This window comes from Eucalyptus grandis, chromosome 5 (genome assembly GCF_016545825.1).
Source record: "Eucalyptus grandis isolate ANBG69807.140 chromosome 5, ASM1654582v1, whole genome shotgun sequence".
NCBI lineage: Eukaryota > Viridiplantae > Streptophyta > Magnoliopsida > Myrtales > Myrtaceae > Eucalyptus > Eucalyptus grandis.
In genome coordinates this window covers 62,067,542-62,088,863 of record NC_052616.1, presented here as the reverse complement: position 1 = coordinate 62,088,863, position 21,322 = coordinate 62,067,542, and the positions used below count along the sequence as shown (strand labels likewise).

General features: G+C 39.4%; 1 long non-coding RNA gene across 1 annotated transcript; it reads right to left on the bottom strand.

Moving 5' to 3' along the window:
* Positions 1–243: 243 nt before the first annotated feature.
* Positions 244–1,284, bottom strand: LOC120293374. The gene is made up of 3 exons (XR_005551136.1): positions 1,253–1,284; positions 1,096–1,164; positions 244–392 (listed from the first exon to the last, which is right to left on the bottom strand). It is a non-coding gene; the product is annotated as an uncharacterized LOC120293374 (long non-coding RNA).
* Positions 1,285–21,322: the final 20,038 nt, after the last annotated feature.

Genomic DNA, 21,322 nt, shown 5'->3' with positions numbered 1-21,322 from the left:
CTAAAAGAGTGCACAGAGGAAAACGAGTCTAGGTGAAAGAAAGAAAATGGAAAATGATTTCCTCATTATCCTGACTTTTGAAAATGCTTTTTCCATTAAAGGAAAATATTTTTCTTTACTTATATATTTTCCATGACTCCAACGCTGGAAAATCTAAAAAACATTTTCTTGAAAGTTGTTTTCCGTGAAACGAATGGAGCGTTAATGTGAATATACATTCACTCACGGGTCTGACTAACCTTGAGTTGTAAGTATTCCTTCTACTATGTTATATTGGAGAGAAAGGATCTTCAAAGATGACAGTGCCCCTAATGCTCGCACAACGGTCCCCACTTGCTTCAAGTGGACATGATCTAGGTGGAGGTTCTCTAAGTGGCTCAAGTTTTTGATGCCTAGCAGCAAAATTCCAAGTAATTAACTTGCTTGGCAATTAAGTTGGGAAAGCACCTGGATGCCTTAGGTTAGGTATCTTTTCAATTAGCCGCAACATTTGTATACGAAAAGAGAAGGGGATTGCAATATATGACTTGTATATTCTTAATATGAAGCACATGTAAAGATATGAAAGAGCATGTGAATCGCAATCTAGTCAGTTTAATTTATGAATAAAAATGAGGATTCTGCTTGAAAATTGAGACAATACCTTCAACAATAGCCACTACATCGACTGCATTATAACTTATGTCCAGCTCCTTCAAATTACTGAGATCACCTAAGTTGTCCACAAATATTGCTAACTCAAGTCAAGGACGGTGATTTTGTACGGAATTATGAGTAGAGAATAAGCTGGAGAAACTATCATTCACATGTAAAGTCCCATTCAAATGTTGTTTGGAGAATAGACACCTGAGAGTTGAAATTGTACCACGAACGGGTAGAATAGAATTATCCAAAGTAAATAATGAAAGCACCCACGTGAATGCCTCGGGATAGGAATCGTTTGAATCAACAAAGAGAAGGGGGTTGCAATATATGACTTCTATATTCATTACGTGAAGCCCATGTAAAGGTATTAAAGAGTCTGCATGACTCGTAGGCTAGTTAGTTTAATATATGAATAAAAACAAGGCTCCTTCTTGCAAATTGAAATGGTACCTTCAATAGTAGCCACTGCATCAATAGCATTATCACTTATGTCCAGCTCCATCAAATTACTGAAACCACCTAATTTGTCCACGAATAGTGTTAACTTAAGTCAAGGATGGCAATTTTTTATTGAATTATGAGCAGAGAGCAAGCCGGAGAAATTTACCATTCACATGTAAAGTCCCACTCAAATTGTTGCCACTGAGGAATAGACGCCGGAGAGATGGAATTGTACCGAGAATGGATATAATAGAATTATCCAGAGAGTTATCACTCAAATCAAGCACCTCTAGTTTGCTTAGCCTTGAAGATTGCAGGTTTGGTTCTGCAAACAAACAAGGAAAAGCATAAAAATCCGCAGAAATCTATTAAACTACATGCGTAAACAGGTATTGCCATTTTAGGGGGAAATATGTCATAGACTTGAGGATTAATGATGACCTGGACATAATCATTTATAATGCAAAAACTGAGTAAAGACACGGTTAAGTTTTGAGTTCATTAGATAATGAGTATCTCTTCTTTTATAGGAAATGAACGAGCGGCGAATTTTTACCTTCCGGTGCAATCCACCCTCCTAAATAGTTGTTGGACAAGTTGAGGCTCTTGAGTTCTTCAAAGGGAAGAAGTAGAGAAGCGTTTAGGTACCAAGTTTTGAAGCTGAAACGGTAATATCTCGAAGAGAACAACATTAGATGAGTGACTTGCCCTATGGTGGGATTACACTCAACACCTTCCCAGCTGCAACAGTTGAAATATGATCCCCCCGTGTCCACCCTATATATTAGGTCGAATGTGGCATTGAGCGCTAAGAGTGCAACCCTTTCTTGCACCTGACACCCACGAGAGCCACATAAACATGCGATACCCCAAATCACCACAAGCGGCCACAATGCTTTGTTTTTCATGACTACAGATTCGAGTGACCAAACTTTACATGTATCACACTCTTGAGTTAACTTCTTTTTTGCAAGTTAGAGAAACTTTATAGGAGTTCAGTGATGCCTGTGCTTGAGTGTAGAAGTTGTGGTCATGGCCAAAGTCTTGGTCATCTTTAGTGATGAATGTAGGTCAACTCGTGTCAGAGTCCTGGTCATCTTTAGTGATGAATGTAGGTCAGCTCCTTTTGGTGACAAGTTAATTAGCGTGTGGGGCGGGGAATGTAACTTACGCAATGACCGGATTTCATGTGGGGAATTTTTTGAATGTCTCTATTGGCATAACTTTTTCCACACGTTAAGTTTAGTCTAGCCTAGTCATTATTGTCATTTATATGACTAATTCAATCTTTATCCAATGAAAAGCATAGGCCTTGTGAATTACTTGGCTCCCAACTGGAACGCAAGATCATGTTGAATAGTTAGAATGCAATTAAATGATGGTAACATGAAAATTTGTAAATGTTAAAGGATTACTCACAATGAATTGGTTTCTTGCTTGGGAAACTAACATAAGATGTAAATATGGTAATTGAAGTGCTCTCTTCTTATTGTTCAGCACGACTAACTTAGAATGCTTATATTTTCAAGATATTGAAAATTACTACTTTGTAGCTTTTACACACTTCACATTAGAGAAAAAAGAAAAATCATAACAGAATGCCTTTCGGATTCACAAAAAGTAGCTAGTTTAACTTAATGAGTGCCCATTTAACATTATTCAAATTGCTTCCTTTGTAGGGGTGATGGTGGATTGTCCCATTGAGTCCATACGTACAAGCGAAAAACTGCACTAGAAAATGTTTGGAAATTGGATGGTTCTAAACATGGAAGATCTATTAATCTACTTCGCATTGGAGCTTTTAGGACAAAGTGATCTTGACTAGAGGCATTTCAAAAGTAGACATGTTGCAAAATTAACGCAAAAATTAAGAAGATCTTGCTATTAGATCAACGCAAGAACATTAAAGAAATAAACGGGAAATGTCAAAGATACTAAATATTTACAAGATTTGATCCGAATGTCAGTATTTATCCCCATAAAGAGCTAGCAACAGATAATTCACTATAATTTGAGAATCAGAACTACAATCGCTTACAGCCGAGTGTCTCCCACACCTAAATTAAGACCAAATCCAAATATGTTTATAAATAAATAACGTAATTGCATGTAAAGTTCATAGGGCAAATCACCGAGTGTTTAAGCCCATAGCAAAACCCTTCGCACAGCTAATTCAAGAATGTTCGTATGTTCTTTCTTTTACTCTTTGTGCGGTGGCCCAATTTCTAGTGGAATTCCACTATTAGGCTTCTCGAGGAAAGGAAACCCAAAAAAGCAAAACCTTGCTTTTAATTTATTTCCTTTTCCCTAAGTGTTTCCTAGCCCCACGGGCTCTCTTTTGTATGACCAAGAAGAAAATTCCAAGTAGGCAACTAAAGTCCACAGGAAATTTGACTGTAAAAGTTCATTGTATTAACTACTGGGCCCTTGGTGGTTGTCCACAGAAAAATTTCTCCGTCAATGTTTAATGCACCGGAGTCTACACGTTTAAACTTATATCTTTTTCTTACCTAAGCGTCCAAGTAATATCCTCTCAAATCTTTTACATTGCAAAGTCTCGATGTAATCGTGGATATATCCAATCAAATAAAAGAAACTCTCCAATATATACTCCATCCAAAGAAAGATTTTTTGGATTTCTTGCTTGCGCAATCAGGTTAGATTGCATAACGGATCAAAATTGAGACATATTTTAATAATTCTCTACCTTGCCTTGACGTTTATAACTAAGTCATAATGTTCATCATCCATGTCAATTCTCCCAACGCCTCGATGGACATTCACTCTCTATAAATGACAACTGCGCTCAAGTAAAGCTTAAGTTTCGTCAAAGGAACATATTTGGTCATCATGTCTGATGAGAGGCATTTCAAAAGTAGACATATTGCAAAATTAACGCGAAAATTGAGAAGATCTTCCCATTAGATCAATACAAGAACATTGAAGAAATAAACGGGGAATGACAAAGATACCAAATATTTACGAGATTTGATCCGAGTGTCGGCATTTATCCCCGAGAGAGAGCTATCAACCAATAATTCACTATAATTTGAGAATTAGAACTACAATCGGTAACACACTCGAGTGTTTCCCATATTTAGATTAAGACCAAATCCAAATAAGTTTATAAATAAAAAAAACTTAATTGCATGCAAAGCTCATAGAAGCCCATAGCAAAACCCTTCGCACAGCTAATTCAAGAACGTTCGTGTGTTCTTTCTTTTACTTTTCGTGCGGTGGCCCAATTTCTAATGGAATTCCACTATTAGGCTTCTCGAGGAAAGGAAACCCAAAAAGAAAAACCTTGCTTTTAATTTATTTTATTTTCTTTGACCACTTCCTTACCCCACGCGCTTTCTTTTGTATGACCAAAAAGAAAATTCTAAGGAGGCAATTAAAGCCCACAGGAAATTTGACCGTGAGAGTTCATTGTATTCACTATTAGGGCCCTTGGCGGCTGTCCATAGAAAAATGTCTTCGTCAATGTTTAATGCGCCGGAGTCTACACGTCCAACCCTCCCAAATTGAACTTATATCTTTTTCTTACCCAAGTGTCCAAGCAATATCCTCTCAAATCTTTTACATTGCAAAGTCTAGATGTAATTGTGAATACGTCCAACCAAATAAAAGAAACTCTCTAATATATACACCATTCAAAGAAAGATTTTTTGGATTTCTTTCTTACCCAATCAGGTTAGATTGCAAAACGGCTCAAAATCGGGACATATTTTTTACAATTCTCTACCTTGCCTTGACGTTTATAACTAAGTCATAATGTTCATCATCCATGTGAATTCTCCCAACGCCTCGATGGGCGTTCACTCTCTACAGATGACAACTGTGCTCAAGTAAAGCTTAAGTTTAGTCAAAGGAACATGTTTAATTATCATGTCTGGCGAGTTCTCTACATTGGCTTGACATTTGTAATGTATTTATATGTAAAAGGGATTAACTGAGTCAATTTAACCTTTGAAGTTGTTGGGACCCCAATCTTTCTTTGACTAAGATTGGGACACTAGACGTTAATTAAATAAGTGAGATAAGAGAATGACCACTGAGTTAGCAAGTCGGATTGCACACAAATTTACTTTCCTAGATGCTCATTCCTTCTTGGTGGAGATCCCATACCGATATAATTGGACAACTTTACTAGTAGCTTTGTGCTCGAGTTTGTCGTGTATGGGAGCCCGAAGAGGTCCTTGCGACGATCCTTGCTCTATGTTTTGAAGATAGCACATCATGATGCGAAATCATAAGAACTATTGAGTTCGCATGACAGCATATTGCACTTCAATTTGTTTTGCTCTCCAGTTCTCATTAGGCTCACATAACCCAAACATGCGGTGGAAGATTCGGTGTGGAAGAGAGAGCTTTGTGTGGAGAAGGTGAATGTGGGACTGTAGTATTCTAGTTGGAAGTTTGTTATCGTGGTTGTAGTAACCATCCTCACTCTAGCAAATTCCATTTCAAGTTGCATTTGACGTTAGTTATGATGTTAATTATAATTACAGATCTGTCATTTTCCCCCAACTTTGCTCCTCCCGACTCATCATTCAAAACCTACCACAAAACCCACTTAATCAAGACACTTACCCAACCCCAAGCGTACAACTTGAAGCTCCTGGCACCATCTACACTTGTTGCATCACCAAGCCACCACCTTGCCGCCTCAACTATCTCCCTCTGTCCTGTCTCGAGCTCATGTTTGTCGCTACCCAAATTCCACTGTTGAACTTGATGCCAAATCTAGTGGCCATGGCGAGCTCGCCAAATCGCATGACTTTCGAGCTCGAAGGCCACAGGCATTAATGTTGCCTTTGAGCTTGCGGCCATGGCCTTGAGTGCGACTTTCGAGCTCTAGTGGCCATGGAGAGAGAAGCCAACACTGGTGTGGCGGAAGGTAGAGAGATAGAGATTAAAAAAAAAAAAAAAAAGGGGTGGAGGAGTAGTTTATAAACGCAAATTGTGTATTTCCAAAAGCGGGATGGTTTTTCAAAAGTTCTCTATTTTCTTTTTTGAAAAAAAAAAAAAAAGTTTAAGATATGTCCACTTTGATACAATTTACTCAAAACTTCTTCTTCTTTTTTTTTTTTATACAAAAAAAAACCCGAACTTATACCCGTGTGGCATGTTTATCTCAAATTTTTCTGTGACACAAAAACCTCATCTCATTATCGTGCAACGCATTTACCACATACTATATATTTATTCAGGTAAACGGATATAAATTTAGGGTACATGTGTCACATATATACACATTTGAGATTTTTTTGTGTCATAACAAAAAGTTTAGAATAAATATGTCACAGTTGACATAATTTAGAGTTTTTTTGTGGCATTTTCCCCTTTTTTCTCCTCTTACGAGGAAAAAAAAGGCATGATACCTTACTTGTATGTTATCCGATATAATAATTCTCTTTCGCGCATTAAATTTGCTTTTTCATATTTGATACGTTCGATAAGGTTGACGTTATATGATTTGTAGCTTTCTCACCATTTCACCATTTCTCCTCGAGAGAGTGAGGATCCATAAAGAGAATTCTCAAAAGAAAAAAAAAGAAAATCTAAGTACTCTCGCAAAGTAAAGAAAATTCATGTAAGACATCAAAAAACTCTAAAAAAATAATTAAAATTCGATATGGGAGGTTATTCCCTTCGACCCAAGCGCTCGGCCACATGGCCTGGCCAGGCTTGGTTGGGAGCCCTATTAATGACTAGTAGCCATTTTCATACATTTGCACCAATTCGGGCCTCAATCCGGGTTGGTTCTTGCTTGAATTTGGCCAAGACATCAAGACAACAAATTACTAGAATCAAAAAGATACCATCGACTTCTCAGATTAAGAAAAACCTATTTACTAAAATCTAATGGATTACGGGTCGCCCGAGCCAACACCATTCCCGCCGCGTAAAAGAATGAAACCAGAAGGGCGACCCAAGGGCATCAAAACGGGCCCGATCACGAACGTGACCGGTCCGACGAGCAATGGAGCCAGAGAGATCCCCACGAAGAGCGACGCGAGAGCGGCGGAGGGACCTGCGCCGTCGACGCGATGGCGAGACGCGGCCGCCTCGAAGTGGAGGCGACGATCGGGACCGCAGACAGGGGAGGAGGGGAACTTCATGATGTGGGCCGTCCGGCCGATTACGATCGCCGGTTGTTCCGCCTCATCTCTCGCCATTCTCAGACGCAGAAGATGAAGAGTGGCGATCGGCGATTGTAATCGGCGGGTCCATTCTGCGTTCAAAGTCCGCGTCGCCGGATCTTAATTTCTCCAGATCTGATACACTTTCTCTAAAGCTGATTTCCCGGAGCTCGATACTACATTGATCGCTTTATTAAGCATAGTGGAGCATGGTGAGCTGTAGTTGTGAAATGATTAGAACCTATTTATGGGGTTTAGGTTAGTGAAGCCATCGGTCGAGCTGAATGCTTCGTTAATCGCGTGATTAATCGCAGTAAAAGCATGGTGGCTTCGAGCACTAAAATGATTAAGCTTATTGGTGCCGTTGATTTTCGGGTTCCCGGCTGCGGATTGTACTAATTGATTGGTTGACCAAAGTTGTTGACTTTCCTTGCTTATTGGATTCGTTGCATCGAATATATGGTGAATTTATCAGGAATGTGTCTCTTTGTTTTCTGTTTCTTGGTTTATATTATGTACGTTGTGAGAAATATGTTTATTTTGCTGAATTTTTCTGAAAAGTTGGGCAACACCTCGTTGGACTGGCCTTGTAAAATATAAAATGGTGAATGGCAGCTTGCCTTTCGAAAGCAGGCTTCTGCTGCTCTCTATCTCTATTATTCTTTCCATTCTCTTTGTTAATCGGTTGATGGTTTTGATAAATTGTGCTTGGAGTGATTAAGGGGGGCACATATTTGATGAGGCTAAGAATTCTCTACATTCAGTGTATCAATTACATCTCCCTTTCTCTTTTACCGATGGCAGCGAGCTTCATATTCTTGTTATAGGTGAAGGAACTCAAAATGCCTCGGCTTTTCTAGAACAGGTCTGAGTCAAATAGCAATGCAATTTGTGGTCTTGAGATGAGCGTGTTTGAGTTCAAGAGATGCCTTCCTTGGTTAATAATGCTCAGTCTGAAGCTTTTGGCGTTTCTGTGGTGCAGAAGTTTTTAAGTAGCTTTGATGCAACTGAAAGATGCTTTCTCCTCATTCCAAGCTCACTTTAACTCTTAGCAGCCACCACCAAATCAATCCTTCATCAGGTATTTCGCATGCATATTCAGTTTTGTTTTCACCTCTTTTTAGCAACTTTGCATATAGTCGTGGGACCAATCAATGTTCTTAGTGTGGCGTACGTTACTTAACTCATGAGGCAGTGCATCTTGATACTTAAAGAGGCATTCGGCTCCGAGCACGGGACTTTATTATTATTCAAAAGAAGACTGCATTTCTTGATAAAGTGACTTGTTTATAGTTATGCCATAAAATTTCTATGCTTGGCCAGAAGCACTGATGAGCCTAGCAATATGGATATACATACCTACAGATGTTCATTTACATGGACATGCTTATCTGCTCTTGTGGTTCACTTTCCTGTATTATTTTTTTGATGATATTGGCCAGCGTGTTTGTTATTTTCAGAGACAGTAATCTTTCTGGCTACTGTGCCTGTATGTTCACATCCCCTCATATAATTAAATGTGTATATCCTTCTAAATACAGAGCAGCTGCCGTTGCACTGGCTAAGAGACATGCAGATGGGTAATTGCCACTGGAAGACTTCAACATAGAACTTGAAGATCAGAGTGGAAAGAAAGTAAATATGGGATCTGAAACTGATCGAGGGTTGGCAGTAGACTAATTTGTTTTTTAAGAAATCCTTTCTCAAGGAGTCTTTTCTCACAATCTGCTGTTTAACTGCTATTGTTTTGAATTGGCATTTAAAAAACCTTTTGGATTTTCTCCAGTGCTGTGATGATGGGCTTAATGCTTCACTCAAATGCAAAACAATTTACGAGGAGGCAAAAGTATGAAGGTGCATTGGAAGTTCTTGCTATGGGTGAGGTCCGTTGCTGGTGCTCTGTGGTTACTTATGATAATCTAAGCATTTTTGGCCTTATCCAGTACCGAGCTTCAATGCTTGTTAATCTGTAACATGCATAATGTGGGAATTGAGATGTATTGTGAGGGATGTCATTTTGCAGAAGAGTTTACCAACTGTTCAGATCAATAGTTGGTTGCATATACAAAAAAAAAGTGGTGCCACCTAGTCCTCTCCCATTTGAATGCCATAACTTGCTACTGAATTGATGTGATGCCCTGTTGCAATTGAGTTTAAAAATCGGAATATATTACACGATGCTAACCAAGGTTTCAGAAACAAGGACAACTCTTAAACGAGGAATGTCAATCATAACTAAAATTGTTCCTCGTCTAAAATGTAAGATTGTGAAAGTAGGCTTGTTAGATCATTGTCGGAAGATTATACATTATTAGTTATATGTGCACCAGATGGTCTATTATGCTAGATATATAGGTGAAGGACCAATTCTTACTTGGTATGTATTTGGGACGAGGTAATACTATACATGATATACTTTCCACAAGAAAATCTGATGCATAGCTCCACAACAAAATATTTTGAACCTTAATTTACTATTTCGAGTGGTAAATTTGCCATAAGAGGGATATGTGATTCAAATTGTGGATCGGAATGATCAGTGTATTCTGCCAGTGATATTATTAAATAATATAGTAACCACGCGACATATTTCTGAGTTAGCCGGTGCATTAATCTGACTGTAAAAGATTTTTTCTTAGATTCATTACACATTATACCATTACAAAAGTATAGAATGTATTCATTGTAATAGATGACCCAAATCCGGGCCCAAAAGCATACACCAATATGATTTAGCACACGATGAAGCCCACAAAGGTGGCGCCATTATTATTTTTCAATACAAATTAATTATATATCAGAATGACTAAGCATACCTACCATGTGCTGCATGCTAGATCAACTGGGAATAATTGCCTGGACATTCTCCATTGCATGTCTTGCCCACATTTGGATCTCAACCATCACTTTTTATTAATATATATTGTCATGACCAATGTTCTTATAACAGAATGAATGTCCTCAAAACTGCTTGTCAAAGCTGCATTTTTTGTATGTTCGTAGAAACCGCCATAAAGCGTTGAAGTAATTTCTTACTACAAAAAAGGAGTCCGGCTTCTTTTTTCTCTTGATCGTGAGTATAGGCTCATGATTATCTGATAGTTGTTTCTATTACTTTGATTGACATACCACCCGTTACTTTTTTCTACCAATTTGTAAAAGTGGCAGCAGTGCTGACCTTCTCGTATGAATGGAATGTTTACAATAGAATTCATACATTTGCACCAATCTGGGCCTCGATCCGGGTTGGTTCTTGCTCGCATTTGGCCTAGACATCAAGACAACAAATTTGGTCTCTTTCATACTGAACAGGGCATGCCTCAGTGCAGTACTTCTTTTTCCAAGCTAGAGCTAAGCTCCTAGCAAAATGTTAGAACATCATTCCACCAAGATAGGAACAACGAAAGTGGTCATAAAAATGCAAGTTTGACCGTGAATTTATCTCAGGAGACACTTAAGAACAAGTAAACCTACATAAAAGTTAGACGGAAATCAATGTCCCAACCAAATTGCAGATTGGCCATGAGCCTAAGACTTTGAAGAACATTTAGTTGTTTGTGCTATATTGTCAAGCAAGAGGAGTTTTATGTCTTGAACGGTTTGCGAATGGACCAAGTGATATACGGAGACGAAAATTTTTATTCGGAAAGGAAAGCAAATTTGTTACCACAGAACCAAAAAAAGTTGAGAAGAGACAGCCATGTTTTTCTAGTGTTGTTTGTCATCACTAGTAGTATGATCACCTAACCAAACAGAGATGAGCAAGCAATTACGTAAAACACCTGTTCAAAAGAGGGAAGGATCACGCCCGTATTGTCTTCAAGGAAAGTAGAACAAGACCTTATTCAGTTGTGAAGTTAAGAACTTACACTGACTCAATAGATCCACATTGAGCCCAATGTTGATCAACGACAATAACAAACAATAGGAAAAAAACCCAATCTTACCATTACCAGGAAATGCAGAGCAAGAGAACCTAAAATGTTTGGCCTCTGGACAATTTTCGAAACCGTCCCGCACAAAATAGCAGCATGTGATGAACAAGCTCCGACATGTGGTGATAACTAGTTCCACATAGTGAAACCATCTTTGTCGCCATTGGGGGTTGATGAACAGAACAACCGGAATTACCAGTCCAACCATCATGTATGACACTCCAAAGCTGTTATAGAATGTCTGTTCATCTATGAAACCATCTTCTTTAGCTGGCGTGCATGATTTTGTTGCTGAGCAATTAACGTTAATGGTTGTCGAGCACTTCTTACTCAATGGCAGTCCACACAGAAGATGGTTTCCATAGTAACTGCTTTCATCGAATGCCCCAAATTGATATTTGTTTGGTATGGCTCCTGACAAGTCATTGTAAGACACATTAAAGATTTCCAGGGAATTCAATTGAGTAAGCTCTTCAGGGATAGAACCAATCAAGTTGTTGTAGGAAAAGTCAATGCTCTCTATCTTCGTGAGGCTCGACAATGACATTGGTATATGTCCTGTTGTCACGACCTCCTTTTTTTCCGTCCGGAGAAAAAGAAGAAGGTTTAGGGGTATTTGCTTAAAGAGGCGGACCAATGGCCCTAAATTAGGCGCGAGCTCTCCCAAGCCCATACCTCGCGCAACATTGGATTTTGAATTTTTTAGTTCTTAACAATCTATGTAATTCTAGGAGTCGCCACTAGCCCATTGGGGTCGGCTAGAAACCAATCAAGACACGGGAGTGTTGTCTCGATTCATACGCAACCAGAGATTTCTAGGAACGGGGACTTGTTTACGCCAATGTTTCTATTAGCGCCCTTGCGGTACCACTAACTTGGAAGGTTATTTATCTAAATGGCCATACAATCTTGATTACCAATTATAATCTTTATGAAACCACTAAATGTTTATGCAAATGTTTTTGTAGTTTTTTTTTTAATGTCTAGACTAATCCTAACATGATTTAGAAGAGAAATTTACACTCAAAATAATGAAAAGCGGCGCGTAAGTAAACATCCAAGAAATTGAAATGGCTTGAAAATAAACGCGAAAGGTAAACCCGATACAAGTCGGGCAAATAATATTACATGGCCTTGTTATCACGCCCGGGACAGGACCCCCATGAGCAAAATGAGAATTCAAATATGCATGAAATTACTCTATATGCATGGAATTACTTTAAATAGTTTTAATCTACGCAAAATGGATTATTTACAAAAATGGTTATAAAATACCAAAATAGCATTAAATTAGGAAAATGACCTTTTAAAATTAGGAAAATTTCATATATGTCATTTCTATCCTAATTTGATGCTATCTAACATTTTTTTGATATTTTTGAAATTTTCATATTTTTTTCTTTTTTTTTAATTTTTTTAAAATTAATAATAATTCCTTAAACCGATCTATGCTAACATGGAGTAACACAGCACATGAATATCACAATAATCAAGCTCAAATCGACCATTTCAAGATCGAAGCTTAGTTTGGGCATTTTGTCGAACACTTGGTTTGCATTAAACTAGCCCCAATAGCCTCCTCGAGCCATGTTTGCAGCCTTCAATCTCCACTCATAAGCAATCTCATGTGGAACTAAAGTATCAAGATTATACTAACACATGCAAAAACAAGATTAGATAGAAATCATAGCTAAAAACACACTAGAACCAAGCTAAAATCGTCCTCAAATGCACGGGTTTGAACTGATTTTGCAAATCTGGGTTTGAACCCAAGTCAAGCAAACAGGTTACATGCCCATATTCAAGCCCCGGCACTCATCACATACGAGATCTAAGGGCAATTCTACTTAATACGTGTGAAAGTAGGTAACATGGGCTTTCAAATGCAACAAATATCATAGAAAATGACTCACCGAACAACATCAAAACGACCTCTCCAAGAAGCACACATGCAACACTCTTGAAGAGATTTCAAACACTTAGAAAAATTTCAACCTCAGAAATCAGTTTTCCGGGCTGGTTTCCCTCTTGATTTTCATGATCAAAACATGCTCAAAATCGAAAATACGTACATCTAGGATGCTTACCTTACTTCCTAGTTTCCTTTTAAAGTGGTTCTTGGCCAAGGAAACCGAGAAATTGTCCTCTGGAAGCACGTGGAAGTTGGCTTCTTCAACTGGAAATGAGATCTGCAGAAAAGAAGAACTGACAATGAAGGTTTTTGTTGACCTATAAAATTAGACTTCAAGACGTCTTTTGTTGAAAAAATTGACACCAAGCCAAACTATATGTATTATAGTTTGGGGTAGAAGTCAATATTTTTCTCATTTGTTTCTCAACTTTCTCAAAAACACTTCCTTTTCATCACTCGTGACCAACTAGGCTCAACACTTAGAAAAATTTTCAGTGTTTCCTGGCCCGCCTGGAGGGTATTTTTCGGGGGGCTTTAGGAGGCCTTCCCGATCTCCATTTAGGACGTGCGACCTATGGATGGAAAGCTATTTTAGTGAAGTTTCACTCTCTAGTTTAAGGTTTTGGCTAATTTTGGCCGAAGGGTTGTGAAAATCTCACTTTTCTCTCAAAAGGTTGATCTGGAATTTCTGGGTTTCTTTTCTCGAGTTGCTTCTGAAGGTGTCTTTAGGGAGCGATTCCGAGCTCTCTCCTCTCCCTCTCGTCTCCTCTATTTCATCCGACCGAAAAGAACCATTTCGTAGATCTTATCCCCTGAATTATAGGATTTTTGGTCAGCCTTTTGTCCACATACCAAGCCTGTCAACAGGGCTACTTCACCTACTCTTCTGACTTAGCCAATTTTTTAACTTCTGCAGCTGTTGAGTGTGCGGACTTTGCTGCGACTTTCCCGTGCTTTCAGCAGTTTATCCCTGGCAAATTTTCTTCCACTTGCACTACTATATACGGTCTTTCAGTACGTGCAAATATCGAGCTAAATGGGCGGCTGAGTGGGATATGGTGGGGCCACCAATATGGCTACTTAGCAGCTCCGAATTAAGACTTAATCGTGGACTGAGATTTGGCAGCTGGTTTGGGTGCTTTAATCCATCACTTTGGCTGTGGTTTTTGATCAATTAGCAAGTACATGTATAGTAGTTTAAGATCTCGACCAAATTTCGCAATTGTGCCCACCCAATTTTGCAAAAAGTCCTCAAAGTTGGCCATTTTCTTATCCGAAAATACCCAATTCAATACAAATGTGGTCTTTTTGGCTCAATTTGATTGATTCTACTTGGCCCAAATTCAATTTCAACTTAATTGATGACCAAGATGATGATTTAAGGGCTCGGGCGCAAATTTTGCAAAATTTGCGAATTGGTCCCTCGACTTTTGGAAATTGCATTTTGGCCCCAACTTGTCATTTGAATTCCAATTTGACCTCCTAGGCTTGGCTAGTCACATTTAGATCGTTGGCCCCAACTTGCTCTCTTTTTTTTTTTAATTATTATTTTTTTAATAGGAAAAACATTTTTAATTTAAAACACGATATTAAACACCTAGATAATCTATATGCCGGAATGAAATATTTTTGGGCAAAAATTAGGTGTCAACACCTGTAAGCTTGTTATGTGACAAGTTCAGCACAAGCATTTCTTGTAAGATTGATATCTCCGATGGAATCTCACCACTGAACTGGTTGCAAGAAAGATCTAGTCCCACCATTTTAAGAAGTGCGTAGCCTTTATAAGAATCAAACCTTCTTTTTGTTATGAACCCAACGGTATGTGGAGCATCAAGTTCTATTATTATTTGTTTATAAAAGGGCTCAAAACGCCTTTTAATTGTCCTCACATAAGACCGAGGTGACCATTCTATGTCTTTAGAGATTTCCTGTGTTGAAGCTAACTTATAAGTGTAATCTTCGGATAAATTCATGGGTCCCAAGCAATTAGGTAATGGACCAAATAGATTGTTTTCAGAAAGATCGATCATACTTAAGCTTTTCAATTTGCACAATTGCTTGGGAAATGTTCCATAGAAGCTATTACCTTTCAGTGAAAGAATGCTCAATTGAGAGAGGTTACCTAGCCAATAGGGTATGCTTCCGGAGAACTCATTTTCACTCAGATCCAAGGTCACCAAATGGGAGCTATTAGAGAGCGCATGCACAAGTGTACCATTCAATTTGTTCCTACTTAGATGGATGTGGCGCATCCACCGTGAGATAAAAAATGATGGTAATGGACCAGAGAAATTGTTGTCAGACAAATCCAAATACTCAAGCCCACCAAGATTGCAGATTTCTTGAGGGATGAGGCCATCCAACTGATTTTTGGACAAGTCAAGGGCCAAAAGCGATGACATGTTTGCAATCAATCTGGGAAGCTTGCCGATGAAAATGTTGTTGCTAACGTCCAATATTTGCATATCTATGAGTGATGAAAGAAAAGAGAGACTTCCATTGAACAAGTTGTGCTCTAACCGTAGACGTGACAAACCTGGGTTCATGGTGTGTGTCGTGACCTAAATTTCAGGTGCACCACCTACGGTTTAGGTTAATGGATTGTTAAGCCTAGACTTAACTCGGGCTCTCCCAAGCCCATACCAATTCGCGACTTAGGTTCAAGTTCTTAATATGCAAATGATTTTTATCATGGAGTCGCCACTAATCTATTTTGGGTGGGTCGATTAGAAACCCAAGTAAAGTAATGGGAGAATTACTTTACTCCTACGAACCAGAGTTTAAATGAGTTCGGGGACTTGATTACGCTAGATTTCTCTAACGCCCTTTCGGTACCTTTTCTTTTTATTTCAAAAAATATTTTGCAGGCAGCTTGAATTGATTTTTTATTTATCTTCCTAACATGTGAGGTGATCATGCGGGTGCGCAAACCACCAATTTAACACCCAATAAAGCGATGAATAAATTGCAGGACTTACTTTATAGCAACGAAAGCATCTGCAATGTTAAATCAGAATTCACATCAACAGTCCTAAATATGATTTTCTAACACGCATTTTTTTTGTATTTTTAATGAAAATCATGCAATACGCAATGCATCTAATCTAGCATGAAATGGCGTGACAATGTGTTTTAAACTACATGACATGAGTAAAATATTTTTTTTTTTGTTTTCTTAATGAACATGCAATAATTAAATATGCAACTTAAAATGACATAATTATAATGACGGGCAATTTTTGATTATATGAACCTAATTCTACATGACGTGCACATGATATTTCTATTCCTAAAAATGCAATTTATCCTAAAACTTGAAACTAATTTATCTAAAGACAAATATTTTTTGTATTTTTCATGATATGCGAAATTAAGAAGAATGCAAAAATTACCTAGCTAAATTAAAATTCCATCCAATTTAAGCTTAGGATTAAGTCATGCTAAATCCTAATTTAAACTAAGACGTTATTTTAATCTATTCATTTCTAACCAAAGATACAAATTGATCTAAACTTAAAATGAGACATGCAATTCTATTCTAAAATGCATGATGATTTTTTTATGAAAATTTGTAATTAAAAAAAAAAATACTAGAGTGAAAATTAAAGGGACTAAAACATGCATTTTTGAAAAACCTATTATGCAACCTACAAAAAACTAGTATCCTAAATTAATTAATTTTTCTTGGGATTTTTCTGTTGTAAAAAATTTAAAATCAAAAATCCTATTCTAAATTGACACGTGCAATTCTTAAAAAAACTAATATCCTAAATGCATTTTTTGGATTTTTTGTTATTATTTTTTTAAACGAAATAGCTAAATATGCTAACCCTAGCCCTAATCTAACTTGCATTTTTTTTTTTTTTGGATTAATTTCGAAATTAAAAATTGCCAAGTAATTAAACGTGAAACCTAAGTTAAAACTAGCAACCTAAATTGATCGATTTGATTTTCTTATTATTTTTTTATATTCGAAATAAAATGCCTATTCTTAATATGCAAACCATAAAACATGAAATAAACCTAATTCTAACCTACATGAAATGCAAATGCAATTTTTTTTTTTTTTGAGATAAACAAAACAATAAAAAGGTACCAAATCCTCCATGGTTTTTTTCGCTAATAAAATCAATAAATTGATCTTAAGCCTTAAAGACCAAAATATCAATTTTATTCCCACATCGATTAATTATTTCATCTAAAGCCTTATAGATGAAATAAAAAAAAAATCATTATGCGGTTGCGAATTAGGTGATACGTCGGGGATTTTCAAACATGCATCAAGAACTAATTCAAATAAAGAAACGACATAAAAATAAAAGTGAATAAAAAACTACCTAATTTATTTCTTCCAATCGGGACTTAGCAAACGGCGGTTCGGGAATCACGACGGGGGGGTTCGGCGCGGCTTGAGGATGGGCCGTTATGGCGGCGGACAGCCAAGGGTGGTGAGTCGCCCTTCGGAGCTCCGGCGAAGGGTCCGGCGGTGGGCGGAGGAGGACACGGCAGCAAGGGGCAACGTTCGCGAGCTGCTGTGGCGCCGTCGTTCGGAGGGGGGACACCGATTTGGAGCTGCGCCGTCGCTGGTGGCGGTGGCTTGCCGCATCGTCGCCGCCGCTGGACTTCGGGGACAGGCGGAGGCGCCGACGTCGGGGGTAGCCGCAGCTGGTTCGCAAGCTTGGCCGGCAGCAAGGGCGTCGGCGAGGAAGCTCGGAGCGGACGTGACCGGCGACCGGGAGCTCGGCCGACCGGTCCCCGGCGTCGCAGTCTCGCAGCAGTGGTGGGCGTCGGCACTGGGTCGTGGTTGCGAAGCGATAGAGACCGGCGGCTCCGCAGACGTTGGGCGACGCGGGAGCAGCGGAGGCTTCGTGGACGGCGGCCGGCGGAGCGACGAGCGGCGTCGGTGTCGGGACCGAGCGAGAGGCGACCACCGGCGAAGGCGGGCGGCGTTGGGCGTTGGGACGCAGCGAAGGACGAGCGAGCAGCGATGCGGAGCGGAGGCGGAGCGGCGGTGCTACAAGAGCAGCAAAGGCGGTGTCGGCTTCGCGGCTTCAGGCGGAGAAGCGACACAAGCTCGCGGCGAGACGGTGGTGCGACGAACGGGGCTCAACGCTACGGTGTCACGGGCGAGCCGAAGCGGCGGTAGAGTCGCTCGGGCGTGCGGTGGCTCGGCCTCCCGGTCCCGGCGTCACGGGTCTGCAGCGAGGTGGCGGAGGAGCGGTGGAGCGGCGAGACAGCAGCAGCGGGCGGAGAAGGAGCAAGTGTCGGGTCACGGTGGGTTGGTGCGCACAAGGCGGGGCGGGGCGGCGTGCGGCGGAGGTGGAGGCGCGGCGGTACGAGAGCGGGCAGCGCGGGTCGACGGCGAAGCCTTGCCAAGAAGAAGAACAGATCTGTTCTTTCTTCCCCTTTTTCTTTTCTCTCGCCTCTCACGTCCACTCTCTCTTTTTTTCAGTGTACTTTTTCTGTTTCGTTCAGCTCTTGTACCTGATTTCTTTTTTTTTTTTTTTTTTTGACAGACTCTCTATCTTTTAATCTCCTCCCCTTGACTTCATCTTTTCTTCTTTCTCTCTACGAGAGTCTCTCCCTTTTTTTTTTCACAAAACCTCTCCCTTCGTCCGTCTCTCTACGGACTCTCTCTTTTTTAATAGCTCTCACAAAACCTCTCCAGTGAATTTTTTGTTCTCCTCCCCCCTTAAGCCGAGGATCCTTGCTTATTTATAGACAACAAGTGAACAGGAGGCAGCCGCAACTTTTCCTTGCTTGTTCAAGTTTGGTTCTTCTTTTTTCAAATATGGTGGCCACCGCCTGACAATCCACCTATTTTATAATATTTTATGAGTTCATCTTGCTTCTTTGAAGCTCCTTACGTCCGCCGAATTGTGTGCATGCATGTGCATGCATTAATGAGCGTGAGACAATGGACGTGTAGGAACTTCTTTCTTCTCCAGCCAATTTGCTCTCTAGGAAGGAAAGTAATATAAAATGTCAGCCCATCTTTTTGCATGTGTCTGTAGAATTTTCACGTCCCCCACTCATGCGTGCATGTGCATGCATTAATGAGGGAAGAAAATGCAGGTTCATGGATTCTTCTTTCTTCGCATGCTTGGGGTTTCTTATACGGCTACTTGTCCCTCCCTCCTATAGAATAGCCACAACTTTTGACTTTTCTTTGCTTGTTATTTGCTTCCTCCTTCAGCAAATTTCTCGTTGCTTCTCCCGACAACCCACACTTGAGAGAGAGCATATTATATAATATTATATCATGGGCTCATTTTGCTTCTCTAAGGATTCCGCACGTCCGCCGAATTTGTGCGTGCATGCGCATGCATTAATGAGGGAGAGACAACGGACGTGCAATTCCTTCCCCTCTTTTTTTTTTTTTTTTTTTTTTTTTTTTTTTTGACTTTAGCTCTTTTGCGTGCTCGGACCAGTGGCAAGAAACCATCCCTTCGTGCATGTAAACGACTGCGGGCCGTTGCGTCTTGTTGCGCTTTTAGTACCGATGCAAATGCGACAACGTGAAATGCAATTTTACTACTTTTTTTTCTTTTTTTTCTTTTTTTTTTTTTTTTTAGGGATTAAAGATTAATCCCTAAATTTTCATGCAATTAATTATTAAATGATTAATCAAAATTTAGGTGTCAACAGCTGCCCCTCTTTGAAGGTGAGCTCGCAGAGGTTGCATTCAAAGATAACATGATACCTAAATTTTGATCATGAACATGCAATGGATGATACTTTGGCGGGACTCTTTTTTTTTTTTTTTTTTTTTTTTTTTTAATGCAATTTATATGATGCATGGAAATGCTAATGCCAGTGATAAAAGGAACTTACCTGGAATAACTTACCTTCGAGGAGGGTAGAGTAACTCGAGATATTTGGTATCACATATCCAAGACCCGTACCATTCTACGGTCGCCTAGAATAGTAACATGACTTTACAAAGAGACTGCTTTCCCAGGACCCGTACCATTCTACGGTCGCCCAGTATGGCATTGCTTGGTTGTGTCTAGGACCCGTACTATTCTACGGTCGCCTAAACGGGGATTCATTTTTTGAGACATCCAGATCCGACGAGATGTCAAGAATTTGGGAACTTAACCAATAGACACTCAATGTTAGGTGAGATGAATATTGGATTAAGAGGATTCGAAATACCTAGATCCAGACTAAGGTATAACGAGAAAGATCGGAAAGCATTCATATCCAGAATGAAATGTTTAACGAAGAGTTTCGAGACATTCAGATCCAGACTGAGATGTCAAGAATTTGGGAACTTAACCAAATAAACACTCAATGTTAGGTGAGATGAATATTGGATTAAGAGGTTTCAAATACCTAGATCCGGACTAAGGTATAACGAAAGATCGGAAAGCATTCATATCCAAAATGAAATGCTTCACGAAGGGTTTCGAGACATCCCGGATCCAGACGAGATGTCAAGAATTTGGGAATTTAACCAAATAAACACTCAATGTTAGGTGAGATGAATATTGGATTAAGAGGTTTCGAAATACCTAGATCCAGACTAAGGTATAACGAAAAAGATCGGAAAGCATTCATATCCAAAATGAAATGCTTCACGAAGGGTTTCGAGACATCCAGATCCAGACTGAGATGTCGAGAATTTGTGAACTTAACCAATAAACACTCAATGTTAGGTGAGATGAATATTGGATTAAGAGGGTTCGAAATACCTAGATCCGGACTAAGGTATAACGAAAGATCGAAAAACATTCACATCCGAGTGAAATGTTTAATGAAGAGTTTTGAGACATCCCGATCCGACCGAGATGTCAAGAATTTTGGGACTTAACCAATACACACTCAATGTTAGGTGAGATGAATATTGGATTAAGAAGATTCGGAATACCTAGATCCAGACTAAGGTATAACGAAAAAGATCGAAAAACATTCACATCCAAAGTGAAATGTTTAACGAAGAGTTTTGAGACATATATCAAGAATTTGGGAATACCTAGGACAAACCTGGGATATTCGTGAGGGTCACTTACCTCTTGGTAGACAGAAATTTTGGAACATCGAGGATGTACTTCAAATATTCATGGAGGTTTCTCACCTCGAGGCTTCTAAAAGGCAACATAAATGTCAGGAGCTCTTGGGTCTTCAAGGAAACATTACCTGTCAGACATGATTAGAGCAAAAATGCATTCATTCACCAAAGAAGTAAGCAATTTAGCACACTCCAAAATCCACTGAAGCTTTTATCCGTTCCATCA